Genomic DNA, 15361 nt, shown 5'->3' with positions numbered 1-15361 from the left:
ATTAGAGGGTAGGCACTTGGAAGGCAAGGGTTGTTCTTTTTATTTGTGGGCACCTTTCTTTGTATCCCCAGTGCTGACCATGGGGCCTGCCTTATAGTAAGCACTTAAAAAAATGCTTGTTGACTGACAGCTCATTTGTCAGTCCCCTGTAGTCTAGTTCCCAACCCTCTCTATTGAAATTGCTCTCCCTAATAACACCAATCTTCCTTTCAACTCTGAATTCCACTAATCCTCTACCTTCATCTTGAACTGTTCCATAACTTTTGAGACAAACACCCTTCCTTCCTGGATGCTCTTTCCTTTCTTGGCTTCTAGGATACTGTTCAATCTTTGCTCTCCTATTTGTCTGACTGGTCTGTGTGATCCTTGACTGGTTTGCACTCCATCTTCCATCCCTTAAATGAGAGTGCCTACCCCACTGTTTTTGGTCATGCTCTTTCCCTTTTGTTGCTTCCAATCACTTCCATGGGTTCCTCATCTTTACCCAGAGAATGTCATCTAGATATACAACTCAAATTCCTATCCTGAATTCTAGTCCTGCATCTTCAACTTCCTGCTAAACCTGTTTTTTTGGAACAGGATATCCCTCAAACTCAGATCAAAAACTGAGTTATTCTTGTCTGACCCTTCTGTCACCCTAGTTCACAACCTTTGACTAATCTTTGATTTTTATAAGTCTAGGAGTCCTTTCCTCTGCCACACTCACCCCAATCAAAAAAAACAAAACCCAAACCCATATTACATCTGTCCCTTCTCTCCACCTCTCCACTCATGTAGCCACTACCTTAATTCAGAATGCCATCACCTCTGATCATGATAAGCTCATAATCCATCTCCATTATTTGAATTATTTGAATCTCTCTTCTATAATCCTTTTACATTTTGCTAAAGTAATTTCTTCATATATTGGTCTGACAGTGTTTGTTGCTTCCACACTAAAAAGTCTTCAGCCTTCTTATTCCTTCTAGGATAAAATACAGCCCCATAAATCTGGCTTTTATGACTTTCCATAACCTTGGGTCCATTTTCCAGTTCTCATAATGCTCTTAGATTCCGGTGAAATTGGAGCAGTAGTTGTTTCCTGAAAAGACTTTTTTCTCCAGTTTCTGCTCATGTACACAAGTCTCCCACTATGCCTGGAACATACATCATCTTTCCTTTGTTTTTTCCTTCAGGGCTCGGCTCAGACATCACTTCCTTTGAAGCCTTCTCCAGTCATCAGTTCCCTTCAAGTGTCCCTTAGACACATCATGTCAAGGATACCCTGATCCAATCATTCCCTACATCTTATGTTTACATATATATGTATATATATATATATATATATATTCTTCATCCTCTCCCCTCCATCATGATTAGAATGTGGTAAGCTCTTTGAGAGTGGTGACATTTCTGTCTAGTGTTTAGCACCTTTCAAGGTATCAGTGCTTGTTGAATTGATTTTTTAAAAATAAATCCTTCTTCTAAGGACTAATTAATCTAAGCTTAGGGCCCCTCTTAATGTTTGACAATCCAGAAGAGCACAGGCTTTCAAAGCATTGCTGAGATGAACAGTAGACTATCCAAGGAAATAATGATTCCCCAAAGTGAGATTTCACTTTCTTCTCTGCATCGTGTATTAGAATCACTGTCTTGGCTCCAGTCCTACTCTTGTGCTTCATGGCCTGAAGGAGGTCTGTGTTTCTAAGGGCTCTGCTAGCCAAGTGCAAACTCTGGAAAGTCCAGCACGGAGGAAATTTATTCAGACATTGACAGGATTCCTTCTATGTATGAAGCACTATGCTAGGGATGCAAAAAGAAAACAATCCCTGTCCTCATGAGGTTTAATTCTACCTAGGGCAGAGGATGCAAAATACACGGGCACATCATAAAATAGATATAAAGTAATTTCTGAAAGGAGAACATGCCAACAATTGGAGGAGCACTTGCCCAGTGAACCCCCTCCTTGCTGACATGAATGCCTCAATTTTGCAACTATTGGTTTGGTTTTTTTAACTACAACTAAGGGAGACTGTTTACTAAGGCACAGAGAGAACATGATCTGTGCATGAAGGTAGTGCCCCAAACACAGCTGATTGAAATATGTATGGAAGTATGTGTGCATATATATGTGCATACACACATGTCAACACACATTTAACCTGACCACTTCCATAGTTACTTGTTGTCAGTATATGGTAACCTGTCACAGCTACATGAGTATAAAAAACGTATAATGAGGGGCGGCTAGGTGGTACAGTGGATAAAGCACCGGCCCTGGATTCAGGAGTACCTGAGTTCAAATCCAGCCTCAGACACTTGACACTTACTAGCTGTGTGACCCTGGGCAAGTCACTTAACCCCCTTTCCCTGCAAAAACAAAACAAAACAAAACAAAAAACCCTATAATCAGTCCTACTGCTACTTAAAGACAAATTCAAGACTCATTTTGCAACCTCTGTGTTTGCACACTGTACAGACTATGTTTACTTTTAATGTGAAAAAACATTGCCTATCAAGCTGCCATATATACCACCCAACGAAGACGACATCTTCTATTTGAGCAAAGGTATTACCAGACTGTCTAGAAGACAGAGGTTTCTTTCAAGTTGCCATAGGAACTGACTTTGAATCACTGTGCTCTTTTGCCTTTGAGTCAACTTTAATATAGCACTTTGGAGAAAATGATAAGGCAAGTGGACCTGTGGCATTCACCCTAGTCTGGAGTTGGCTTTGAAGTAGACTTGTATATAGATAAGAGACTCCAAGACAAAGCAGTTTGACATAATCAGGGCTCACTGTTGGGTAGGATAACTAAAGACTTGAATTGGGGAAAATATAGCTACACAGTCTTGGGGTGCTTATGATCTAAATGTCTGGATGTTTCATTCCATTTCCTGCTCCCCCAATTTTATTTTCCAAGTTTTACATGCTTGGCTTCCGCTAGACTCAGTCTTAGCTTTTGCAGCAAAGATCATCCAAATCACAATATAGGTATCTCTGATTAAGACCCCAACCCAGGAAAGAATTATAGTAACATACCATGGGGATCCCAGAACACTGCCCTAACAGAATCAAATGAAGAATTAAAAAAAAAAATCCCCAACAGAATCACAACCCCATTCCCTGGGAACACTGAGAGCAGCAGCATTCAGAATAAGTTGAAATTCATGTGGTTAATAAAATCCTAAAATATTAGAGATACAAGGAATCTCAGCAGTTTAAATCCAGATATATCAATTAACAGATCAAGAAACCGAGACCAAGAAAGGGGAAACTACTTGCTCAAATAGCTGAGACCAGAACCCCAAATCCCAATGCTACTTTATTCTTGCCTTTATAGGCAAAAAGAATGACAACAAAACCCCAAATAAACCGGGAAGTTTTAATATTATTTTTATTTTATGTCAGAGGCTATTTTATGTCTTTTGCTAGGCACTTAAGGATTACCTTTTTCCTATAATGGAAGGGGAAAAACAGCATAAAGAATTAATCTCTTCAGTGGCAAAAATGGTATTCAAGAATTAGAGGACCTGGTTTTGAGGCCTTGCTTTGGGGCTGGTAACAGGAGATTTGCCCCTACTTTTCCTGAATTTAAAGTTCATTGACAATAAACTCCAGTACAGGAGCTGAATTTAGTACCTAATCTGCAAGAATAATGATTTAAAATAAGGAAGCAGATGATATATATATATATATATATATATATATATATATATATATATATATATATATATATATCCTTAGCAGTCATATCACAGGGAAATTTCTCTGTGCATTGTTTCCTTTCTTTCCTAAAATAATACTTTATTTCCCCCCAGTTATTTGGGAAGATATTTTTAACATTAATTTCAAAAATGTTTTGAGTTCAAATTTTCTCTCCCTACTTTACCTCCCCATCTGAGACAGAAAGCAATCTGTTATACATTATACATGTTCAATCATGCAAAACATTATGAAATTTGTCATGTTGTGAAAGAAGGTACAGACACAAAGGGAGAAAAACACAAAAAAGATACAGAAAGTGAAAACAGCATGCTTCAATCAGTAGTCAGACTCCATCAGTTCATTCTCCAGTTGGATAGTGTTTGTTTTTTGGTTTTATATTAGTAAATAGCATTTTCTCCCAATTACATGTAAAGATATTTTAACATTTTTTATAAGATTTTGAGCTCCAAATCTTTCTCCCTACCTCCCATCCCCCTCCCCAAGACAGCAAGCAATTTGGTAAATAGGTTTACATGTGTAATCATTCTGAACATTTCCATGTTAGTCATGTTGTGAAAGAAAAAAACAGAACAAAGGCAAAAGCCATAAAAACAAAAACAAAGTGAAAATAGTATACTTCTATCTGCATTCAGACTTCATAGTTCTTTCTCTGGATGTGGATCACATTTTCTGTCACCGAGTCTTTGGAATTGTCTTGGATCACTGTATTGCTAAGAAGAGCTAAGTCTATCATAGTTGATCATTGCATAATGTTGCTGTTGCTATTTACAATGTTCTCCTGATTCTGTTCACTTCACTCAGCATCATTTCATGTAAGTCCATGTTTTTCTGAAATCTGCCTGTTCATTTCTTATAGCATAATAGTATTCCATTACATTCACGTATTAAAACTTGTTTAGCTTTTCCCCAGTGAATGGGCATTCTTTCAATTTCCAAATCCCGGCCACCACAAAAAGAGCTACTATAAATATTTTTTTTTGTACAAATAGGTCCTTTCACCCCTTTCAAAAAATCTCTTTGGGATGATCATGACTTTTAATGTTTAAACTTCACTAATATTTTCAGCTATACTAGAATTAAACCAGGGCAAAGTAAACTCAGAAATCTTACTGATTCTACTGTTACATTAACTACTATGGTTGTTAAACCTTCAATGCTTAGTAGCTAATAGAAGTATAAGTTTTTAGTTCTTTATACATGGACTTTTATTTTTTTTCAGCAATTGGGGTTGTGACTTGCCTAGTACAATACAGCTAATAAGTGTTTAAGGTTGGATTTGAACTCTGATCTGTCTTACTTGCAGGGTCAGTGCCCTAATCCACAACCATTTATCTGTCCCTTCTATTGATTTTATAATGTTGTTGCGTAAAAGGAAAATAGAAGGCTTGGGAACTCATCTGGATATATGAAAAGCCAATGTCTCCTGGCAACCCTATTCTTTGTAGAGTTTGGAAATCGTTCATCAAATATTTATAACAAAGCACTATTCTTAATCCTATTCTTTATATATTTTTACATTTTCATGGATGTATTATTTTTTCTCTTGTACAAAATCCATTCTAATCATTCTCTCATGATTTCTTCTATTTGTTGAATAGATAAAATCAGAATAATTGGTAATCAAAATGTGTATCACACCATTCTATAATGGAATGCTTTTATATTTAAAGATCCTTAATGTGCTTGGATTTTTTATTGTATAAATAGTGAGATGTAACTACATTTAACACATTTTTGTTGAGTTATCTTTTCACAACACCAGTATAGTTCTTATCCCTTAAGGATAAAGGTGGGGACAGGAAGAGAAACTGAGCTGCAAAGAAGACAAAGGTGTGGGAGGTAAGTACTTCCTCATCCCTTTTCTTTGAAACCAAATTTGTTCATTATGTTTGTTATGATGTCATGAAATGGTTTCAAAATTTTTTGTTGTTGATCATAAGTCTGGAAAAATGTATGCAAATGCTTTTGTAAAATGGCCTGTTTTCCACCTAATTATTTTCTATGAAGTAAATATTGTTCAGTTTCCTAAATCTTAACGATAAGCAGAAAAACTAAATTAGTATCATTAATGAATATTGACATAAAATGTTAAAACTGTATACATTGGGTGCAGCTAGGTAGCACAGTGGATAAAGCACTGGCCCTGGATTCAGGAGGACCTGAGTTCAAATCCAGGCTCAGACACTTGACACTTTCTAGCTGTGTGACCTTGGACAAGTCACTTAACCCTCATTGCCCCATTAAAAAAAAACAAAAAAAAGAAAAAAATTGTATACGTAACATAATATCAGAAGTGGTTTATTATCAATTTGGATTTTTACTAGAATACAAGGATGCCTCAGATTAGGACGATAATCATCATTAAGAATCTATAAATTAAAATAGCAATAGATACATTTAAAAGTTTTTGGAAAAAAGAACATCCATTTCTATTATACATGCAAGGTGTAAGAATAAATGGAAAACACACACATTTTAGCATTTTATGTGATACAAAAATAAGACTTTCTGCATTTTTAACCATGTTAGTTTTTGTTGTATATGTTATCCTGGTTCTGCTTACTGTACTTTCTACCAGTTCATGCAGTTCTTTCCATACCTATCTGTATTTATTTCTTATAGAACAATAATATTCCATTATTCATGTAGCACCACTTGTTTTAGCCATCTCCCAACTGATGGACATCTACTTTGTTTCCAATTCTTTACTACTGTTAAATATAGGGTGATTTACCCAACTTAAAGTATTAAAATACCCACTAATCAAGTTCAATAAAAAGACTTAGATAAAGTGAGAAAAGTCCTTCTAATATCCCTCATGAATTCTTTTTCCTGTTTACCTTTTTATGCTTCTCCAGGGTCTTGTATTTGAAAGTCAAATTTTCTATTCAGTTCAGGTCTTTTCATCATGAATGCCTGAAAGGCCTCTTTTTCATTGAAGTCCCATTTTTTCCTGTGTAAGATTACATTCAGTTTTGCTGGGTAAATGATTCTCGGCTGTAGTCCCAGTTCCTTTGCCCTCTGGAATATCAAATCCATGCCCTCCAGTCCTTTAATGTAGATGCTGCTAGATCTTCTTTTATCCTTATTGTAGCTCCACAGTATTTCAATTCCTTTTTTCTAGCTGCTCGCAATATTTTCTCCTTGACATGGGAGCTCTGGAATTTTGCTATAATATTCCTGGAAGTTTTCCTTTGGGGATCTCTTTTAGGAGGTAATTGGTGGATTCTTTCAATTTCTATTTCACCTTCTGCTTCTAGAATATCAGGGCAATTTTTCTGATAATCTCTTGGAGGATGCTTTCTAAACTTTTATTTGGGTAATGATTTACAGGTAGTCAAATGATTTTCAAATTATCTCTCCTGGATCTATTTTCCAGGTCAGCTATTTTTCCAAGGAGATATTTCATTCTTCCCTTTATTTTTTTTATTCATATGGATTTGCTTTACTGTGTCTTGGTTTCTCATAAAGTCACTAGCTTCCATTTGTTCTATCCTAGTTCTTAGGCAGTAATTCTCATCAGACACCTTTTTATCTCCTTTTCCATTTGGCTTTTCAAGCTGTTGACTTTTTTCTCATAGCTCTCCTTCATTGCTCTCATTTCTCTTTCCATTTTTTCCTCCACCTCTCTAAATCTTCCATCTTTCCTAATTTCTCTTCAAAGTACTTTTTGAGTGCCTCCATGGCCTAAGACCAATTAATATTTTTCTTGGAAACCTTGGTTGTAGGGGCCCTGAGGTTGTTGTCATCTTCAGATGATGCGCCTCAATCTTCCTTGTTGCTAAAGAAACTTTATATAATTATCAACTTTCTTTGCTTGCTTATCTTTCCATTTTTTACTTGACTTTTATCTGCCTCTTACATTGGGGCCCTACTTCAAGCTACACTGTCCCAAGCTTTAGAGGGTCCAAGATGTTTTGGTTTGAGGGAGGGCAGGTTTTCCTCTTGCCTGTCCTGTTCTCTGGCCCAAAGGTAACCTCTAGCCAACTTGCTAGTTAACCAACCAGCAGAGTGCTGTGGTGGGTTTTAGCTTTGAGAAGCCTGTGCCCCTCCCTCACTTGGGCCTTCAGTTGCTCAAGATTTCTTCCTGGTTCTTTGCTAGGGTGGGATATCCGAATTCCTCCTCAGGTCCTGCAGATACCCCTGTGTTTTCCAACCCTCCCCAGGTCAGCTGTTTGGCCCTCTCACCGGACAGTAAGCTTAGTTCCAGAAAAAGCCAGTGCCAGTGCCACTGCTGCAGCTGATTCAGAGGCTGGGGTAAGTCCCCCTTGTGCAGTGTGTTTGGGGTCTGCGTCAGCACGATCACTGGGTTGGATTCTGCTCGCAGCCTAGTATGACCCCCTTTAATGTAGAAAATAATCTCAGCCATCTTTTTGTGAGTTTTGTTACTCCAGGGCTTGTTTTATTTATGTTTGGGGGGTAATTTTGTCAGGAGCTCTCTGTGTTTAATGTCTTTCTTCCACCATCTTGGCTCCACCCCTCTCCCTCTCTTGAGAAATCCTTCTAACTAGAATAATAAGCAATATTTTTTTTAAAAAAGAAAAGCATTAAATACTTGTAAAAGAATAATTTTTGACTAGGCTGAAAAAAAACTTAGTTATACCCCAGGGGCTATCTATAAATTATTAAGCAAGTTTACAAGATACTAACTTGAGAAGCTCAAGCACACTACTCAGGAGCAAAAAATAGGACTGAGCTAGGACAGAGAAGAAAGATATCAAAGAAGATTCTTTCTTCTTTCCCCAACTTCTGCTCCCATTCTTGCCTGTCTAGAGCATAATATAATCTGATGTGTCACCCAGGGTCGGTCACTTGAAACTGTTTTTGCTTCAGTTTCCTCAACTATAAAATGGAGATAATAACAACACCTACTGCTCAGGATTGTTGAAGATTAAATAAGATATTTGTGAAGTGTTTAACACAATGCCTGGCACATAGTAAGCACTTAATTAAATGAATATTCTTTCACTTTTCCTTTCTTCCTTTCCACTGCCATTATTTAATTAACAAGAAGTTTCTAATAAATTGAATTCTGTTTCAATCACAAAGAGGCCAGTGGTTTGCTATAGATATAAATGTAAAGTTACACAGAGAGCCTAACTCTCATAACTGAAAGACTAACTGTTTTTATAAATCCCTAAGTCAAAATAAACTCCCTAAAGATGAAAAGGAAATCATGTAGACAATGAGTCCCATTATGTAAACACCTAGGCTTAAAATGAGCTAAATGTTCTAACAAGTAAGTAACACTGCCACAAAAAGGCTATTTTATATTGATGAATAAAGGACCTTTCTTATTTTCATGGACTTCCTTGAAGTATATGCATAGCAGTGGGTCAAAGGACATAGATATTTTAGTCCATTTCTTCACATAATTCCAAATCACTTTCTACACTGGTTGGACCAATTCACAACTCCAGCAACAGTATTATTGTTCCCATCTTCCCACAAGATTTCCAACATTAACCATTTGTCATATTTTAACAGTTTGTTAGAAGACTGACATTGAATTTTAATCATGAGGAAGGCATAGCTATAGAGTTTCTGAAAAGTAATGGATGTCTTACTGGTATGCAATCTCAAAGGGTTGGTAATGTATAGCACACACCTCCACCTCCCCCCCCCCCAGCTGAGGACTTGTAGGATGCGTTGAAAAGCAATGTTCCAAATGAGAAAGATTTTAATACCATAGTCAGATCATATCTGGAGCCTGTTCCATTCTGGTACTCATGAAAGATAAATGAGAAATTATATAGAATATCCTGATTAAGAAACTGGATTTGATAGGTATATGGTTGAAATTAAATGAAAAGGAGATCATATTTTCAAGTATATGAACAATTATAAATTGATCACAATTTAGTATATCACAGAAATTAATTTCAGAATGACAATCATTTAAACATTGCTTTTACATGTTATATTAAAATGAGAAGCATCAAAGATATAGCACTAGGATTATATGAAAGCAAGAAGAAAGAAATCTGCTTTTTGACTATGATTCTGGTTTAACAAATCAGAAACAAGATTATGATAAAAAACACATAAAGAAACTATAAAATAACAGCTTTACAAGCTAGTACAATAAACTGATTGAGAACTTACATTTTCAATAATAATACTTGGCCATTAACTTAAGACATATAGGATCTATATAAAGATATTTATAAAGCATTTTTATACTAATAAAGGAATAATAAATAGGAGAAATTTGATGTCAGTGTCCAGGTTGAGTCAATATAATGAATATTACAATAGCCTCCCATTTAATAGAACACCATTCAAAATATCAATAGGCTTATTCATAAAATGACAGTTTATATGAGGATAAATGATAAAAATGTATTAAGAAGAATTACTAACAAGAATAAGGGCTTGAAGAAAGATTACTAATTATTAAGGATTTTGACAACTATCTCCATTTGGTGCTGAATTAAAAATAGAAATAGATCAATAGGACAAAATAGACAATTTCAAAATCCAACAAAAGGGATATAGATCAGCATCCCTATGAAAATGGCTCCTCAATAAAATTGACGTCACCACAAAACTAGATACACATCAGTGATTTACAAAGGCAGGGACTTTACTGTTAAGTTTCCATTCTCAATACTCAAGTATTTACAAGCAGAATAGCTATTCTTCTCAAGAGGGCCTAGACCCTAGATTCACAGCTGAATCCTAACTTAGCTTACTATTTGTGTGACCTTGGACAAGTCACTTGACTTCTGTGGGAGAGAGGGCTTGCTGCCTTCAAGTCAGTCAATTGTTGTTTGTGTTGTTATTCAGTTATTTTTCAGTAGTGTTCAACTCATTTGAGATTTTCATGGTAAACATACTGGAATGGTTTTTCATTTCCTTCTCAAGATCATCTTACAGATAAAGAACTGAGGCAAATAGGGTTAAGTGACTTGCCCAGGATCACACAGCTAGTAAGTGTCTGAAGCCAGATTTGAATTCAGGAAGATAAGTCTTCTTGATTCCAGACCCAGTATCTATCCATTCTGCTACCTCACTTCCCTTGATATTGAGCTAGTTGAGATCCCCAATAAAATGTTACCACTACCTAATCAACCATATTTCTCAGAGTGATTTACAAAGGCAGACACACTAAAGAACTTTTTATACCTAGACCATATACTGTTATATTTTTGTTCAGGTCCTCCCAGGGCACCTTCCCCACAACAGACAGCACATAAGAGAAACTAATTCAATATCATGTCTTTAGTTCTACTCACAATATTTTTTTTTTTGGCACAGAGATAGGATATGGTAATGATGGGTGAGATTTCAACTATCTGTATATCTAGTAAAGAGCTCTCTGATAAAGGAAAACCAATTGATACTGACTTGAGCTGCTGATAATTTTGTCTTTCAGTTATGGGTTACCTATTTTGGATCTGAAACCAGGGTACACATGGTACTAGAACTGAGTATACCCCAGTATTGAGAAACAAGAGAGGTATTTCAAATTATGAGCTAGTAAGTAACATTTATTTCTAGGCAAAAAAAAAAATCAAGAATGTACAGGAACATTTAAAGGGAGGGAGAAAAAAAGCCAATCAATTAGAGCCAGCATGCGATCATTAAGAATGAAGTGAAAACAACAAACACAACCATTTATGTCAGAGTAGCCTTATTTCTTTTGACAGAATTATTAAGTAGATTTAGGCAATGCCATCAGCATTGTAGACTGTACTCTTGAATGTGTTTGGCTTCAAAATTGATAGACCCAGAGTGCTAATTACAAAGACCTTTGCAAAACTACTGGGGAGTTTCAGAATGACATAACCCTCTATTCTCGGCTTAGTTTTGTTCAATTTTTAAAAATATATATATTTTTGCAGTTGGATGAAAGCAGAGATGTGACACCCATCAAATTTAGGGATAATATGAAGGTGAGGGAGGGATATATCTTGCTTTGGGTTTTAGTCTTAGAGATAGAAAGAACAGTTTATTTTATGGATGATTAAAATAAGACACTAATGGCTCAGGGTCAAACAGGAAATGGCAGATCTGGGATTCAAGCCCTCATGTTTACTCCAAATTCAGCACTGTCATCTCAGATGGTAGAGTGGAAACAGGATCTTAAAAAAAAAAAGTTGGAATAGTGTAGTGACAACAATGATATGACATTCAATAGAACCAAGGCAAGATCCTACTACTTATATAACATTTTTTCTTAACCAAAGTACAAGATGGAAACATGATTGTAAAAGTATCCACATGCAAGAATTAACCACATTAATAAACTATAAACCCAACATGATCTGGAAGTATCGCATAGCAACTAAAAGAGCTAATGAAATTTGGGGCTTAGATATCTGTTGGATGTCCAGAGCTAGGGAAGTAATAGGCCTATGGTACTATTTCCTGGCCAGACCAAGTGTGGAAGACCAGCTCTAGGAAAAAAAATAATTTATTAGGTACATTGAATCAGCTGGGATACAATCAGATTCAGGAAGCCAGGATGAGGGCCCTGAAGAACTTTGAGGATCAATTAAACATCTAGAAGTGTGGGGGGGGGAGGAGGAGCAAGAAATGTGTTCTGTTGCAACAAATAAAGCTGGACTAGAGACTGTAGAAGGACGTTTAAAGGGCAGTTTTAAAGTCAATGACAGGGGCAGCTAGGTGGTGCAGTGGATAGAGCACCAGCCCTGGAGTCAGGAGTACCTGAGTTCAAATCCGGCCTCAGATACTTAACATTTACTAGCTGTGTGACCCTGGGCAAGTCACTTAACCCCAATTGCCTCACTAAAAAAAAAATTAATAAAATAAAGTCAATGACAATATGATTTAATAGATTGAAGATGTCCAACAGCAGAATAAGCGGCTCTAAAAGCATCCAACTTTCCTGCACAGGGAATATTTAAGCAGAAGCATGATAGCCACTTTCAAGGATGCCCTTTGTTCAAGGTTAGCCTAAAGTCCCTTCCAAATCTAAACTCTGATTCCATGGAAAGATTCTGCCACTCTTAGAAAGGCACCAAGAAGTTTTCCCCTGAAGTGATTTCATACTTCTCTAAGGACCATGATTCATTGAATTCAGTGTACAGGTTAAAAAAAAAATACTGGAACATTTCTGAACACCAAGCTTTAGAAAATCTCACTTTATTTTCTATGCTTTGATTTCATATTTTAGCTTAGATTTGATTTATTACTAGTGTCATAAGCTTAATTTTCTGGTCTAAGAGGACTTTGTTATATCCTACCATAAGTCACTTATTCTTTAAATTGAGTTTTCCATTATAATAATGTGTACTAAGACCTCCACCAAGTCTTAGGGAAAAAATTTCCCCCTTGTGTTGATATGTTACCATTGACAAGAATCTTTGTGGCCCCACAAGGATGAATAGAAAGGATATTGAGCTAACCAGCATCCCTAGGAAAATGGCTCCTCAATAAAATTGATATGATCACCACTTAACTAGGTACATTTCACAGTGATTTACAATGGCAAGGACTTTACTGTTGCATTTCTACTCTTTATTGTTAAGTATTTACCAACATAGTCACTATACCTCCCAATAGGGTAGGAACCATGAGACAATTGACAGAAATATTTAAGCAGCAGGACCATGAATACACAATAGAGTTTGCACAGCAGAAGAACAAATTGAGTTGAAGTGTGGTACTGGTTTTCCCAGGTTTATTTTCCCATTAGAAGGAATGAGGGGAGAATAGACAGAAGTCTAGTTCTGGGACTTAGAACTCTACCAACGGAGATCCTCTTGAGTTAATTCAGTTAAACCTTTACTTGCCAAGCAGTTTCCTGCTATTAGTACATATCCCCTTTCTAGATTGTATCGTCTGAAATCCTACTCAGCTTTCAAGGTCTCATAAATAACATTTTCAAAGAATCATTTATGACACACTGAAAATAAGTGACAGGGCGGGGATGACAGAGGGGGAAATCTGTTGCAGGCAATGGGATGGAATGGGATTGCTTGAGCAACATAAACTCTGGTTTAAGCTACATTTGCCAGTCTGCAGTTCCATGTCTTTGTACGGGCTGTCCCCATGCATGGAATGCTTTCTCCTCACATCTGCCTCCTGGCTCCCATCAAAACTTGGCTGAAAGCACACATGTTTTAAATCAATTCTGCCTAGCTTCCCCTCCCCACCACCACCACCACCACCACCACTACCCCAGTACTATAGGGGAAAGGATATAAGCTAAGATTTGCCAACTCATCTCCCAAGCTAGAGGGTTTTTTGTGTCTGTTAAGAAAAAAAGTAATGAGAGCAGAGAACTGAAATTAAGACAATTAGTTCCTATTAATCTCCTCTCTCCATCTTTCTCAGGTCAATAGCAGTTTTAGCTACTAAAGAAATATGATAATGGCAACAAAGAAGACAGTCTTTGTTTAAACAATGCTCAGCTACAAGCCAAGTATTAAAGATATAACAACATACGTATCTTAGACTGCAGAAGTGAGACTACTAAAGAATGAGTGTGTGAGGGGAATGCATTTCACAAAGAACTAAGAAAGTAAATATGATGAAGAACTGAACTAATTCTTCCAGTTATTCCTAATCCAAAAGAATGAATGAAAAACAACTAAAGTGTTTAAGAAAGGCAAACAATGTTTGGATTTGAATAAGTCTTTCTTTCTTTTTTTTTTTTTTTGTTAACCCATTTCATAATGATCAACTATGTAAGCAATAGAGGTTACATTCCAGGGCTTTAACCCAAGTGATTTAGAATCAGATAGAATAAAGAACAACTTGAATTCAAGATTAAAGGCTTAAGTCAATCTATCCAGGCAATAAAATAGGGCTGGATGTTGCTACAAGCTATCACAGAATTTAATAAATATATAGAACGACCTAATTGGTGGTACTCCCCTGGGGGCTCTCCTTATAGCTTTTCTCTCCATATTAAAAGTAAATGAGGCAGAAAAAAAAAGAAACCTGTCATACTCTTTTTTTTGTCCTTTAGTAGTAAAAAAGTTGAAATGTTTTCTCCCTGAAATTATATACTACTAATTGAACATTTAAAATGACACTGACCTGTTTGAGGGACAACAGAAGGCTAAGAAAGAGGTTAATGGCTATATCTTAGTTTATTTTAGATCTTAACTTTGGTAGCAAAGAAATTAGGGTATGTCCACATCCTTCCTTCCTTCCTTTTAGTCATTGGTGAGAGTAGTCACTTCTAAATAGAAAAATTCAAATATGTTTTGTATTCAAGATGAAGACCTCCAAGAAAACCAACAAGGTATTTCATCTGGAGGTCACCCCAACCTGTTTAAAATATTCTCACCAGACCAGAATATTGGAGTCCCTATACCACAAAGATCACCATCTTGCAGATTAGACCTATTTTCTAAGTCTTACTTAGGACCAAAATAGAGTAAATTGTTCCTAAATTCTAGAGATGAAAAGAAGTTTGTAGGAGAAAAGAAGTCGATAAATTTGGATTGATAGAAAGAACAGAAGGGGAAAGTTATAAGAGTTTTTTTTAGTTTTTAGACTAAAGGGATAAGTCAACAAATCCTATCTATACAACTACCAGGAAGTTTGAACTGCCTCTTCTTCCTGCTTTATATAGACTAACCCCCCTCTGTGGAATGATGCCTGAATACTGTCACCTGGAACTCCATTTTCTACCTTGTCTTCCACTAGGTGTGACCTCTTAGCTCTTGAATTG

Source organism: Dromiciops gliroides, chromosome 3, assembly GCF_019393635.1.
Source record: "Dromiciops gliroides isolate mDroGli1 chromosome 3, mDroGli1.pri, whole genome shotgun sequence".
NCBI classification, from domain to species: Eukaryota; Metazoa; Chordata; class Mammalia; order Microbiotheria; family Microbiotheriidae; genus Dromiciops; species Dromiciops gliroides.
Note: the sequence above shows the minus strand (reverse complement) of the source record.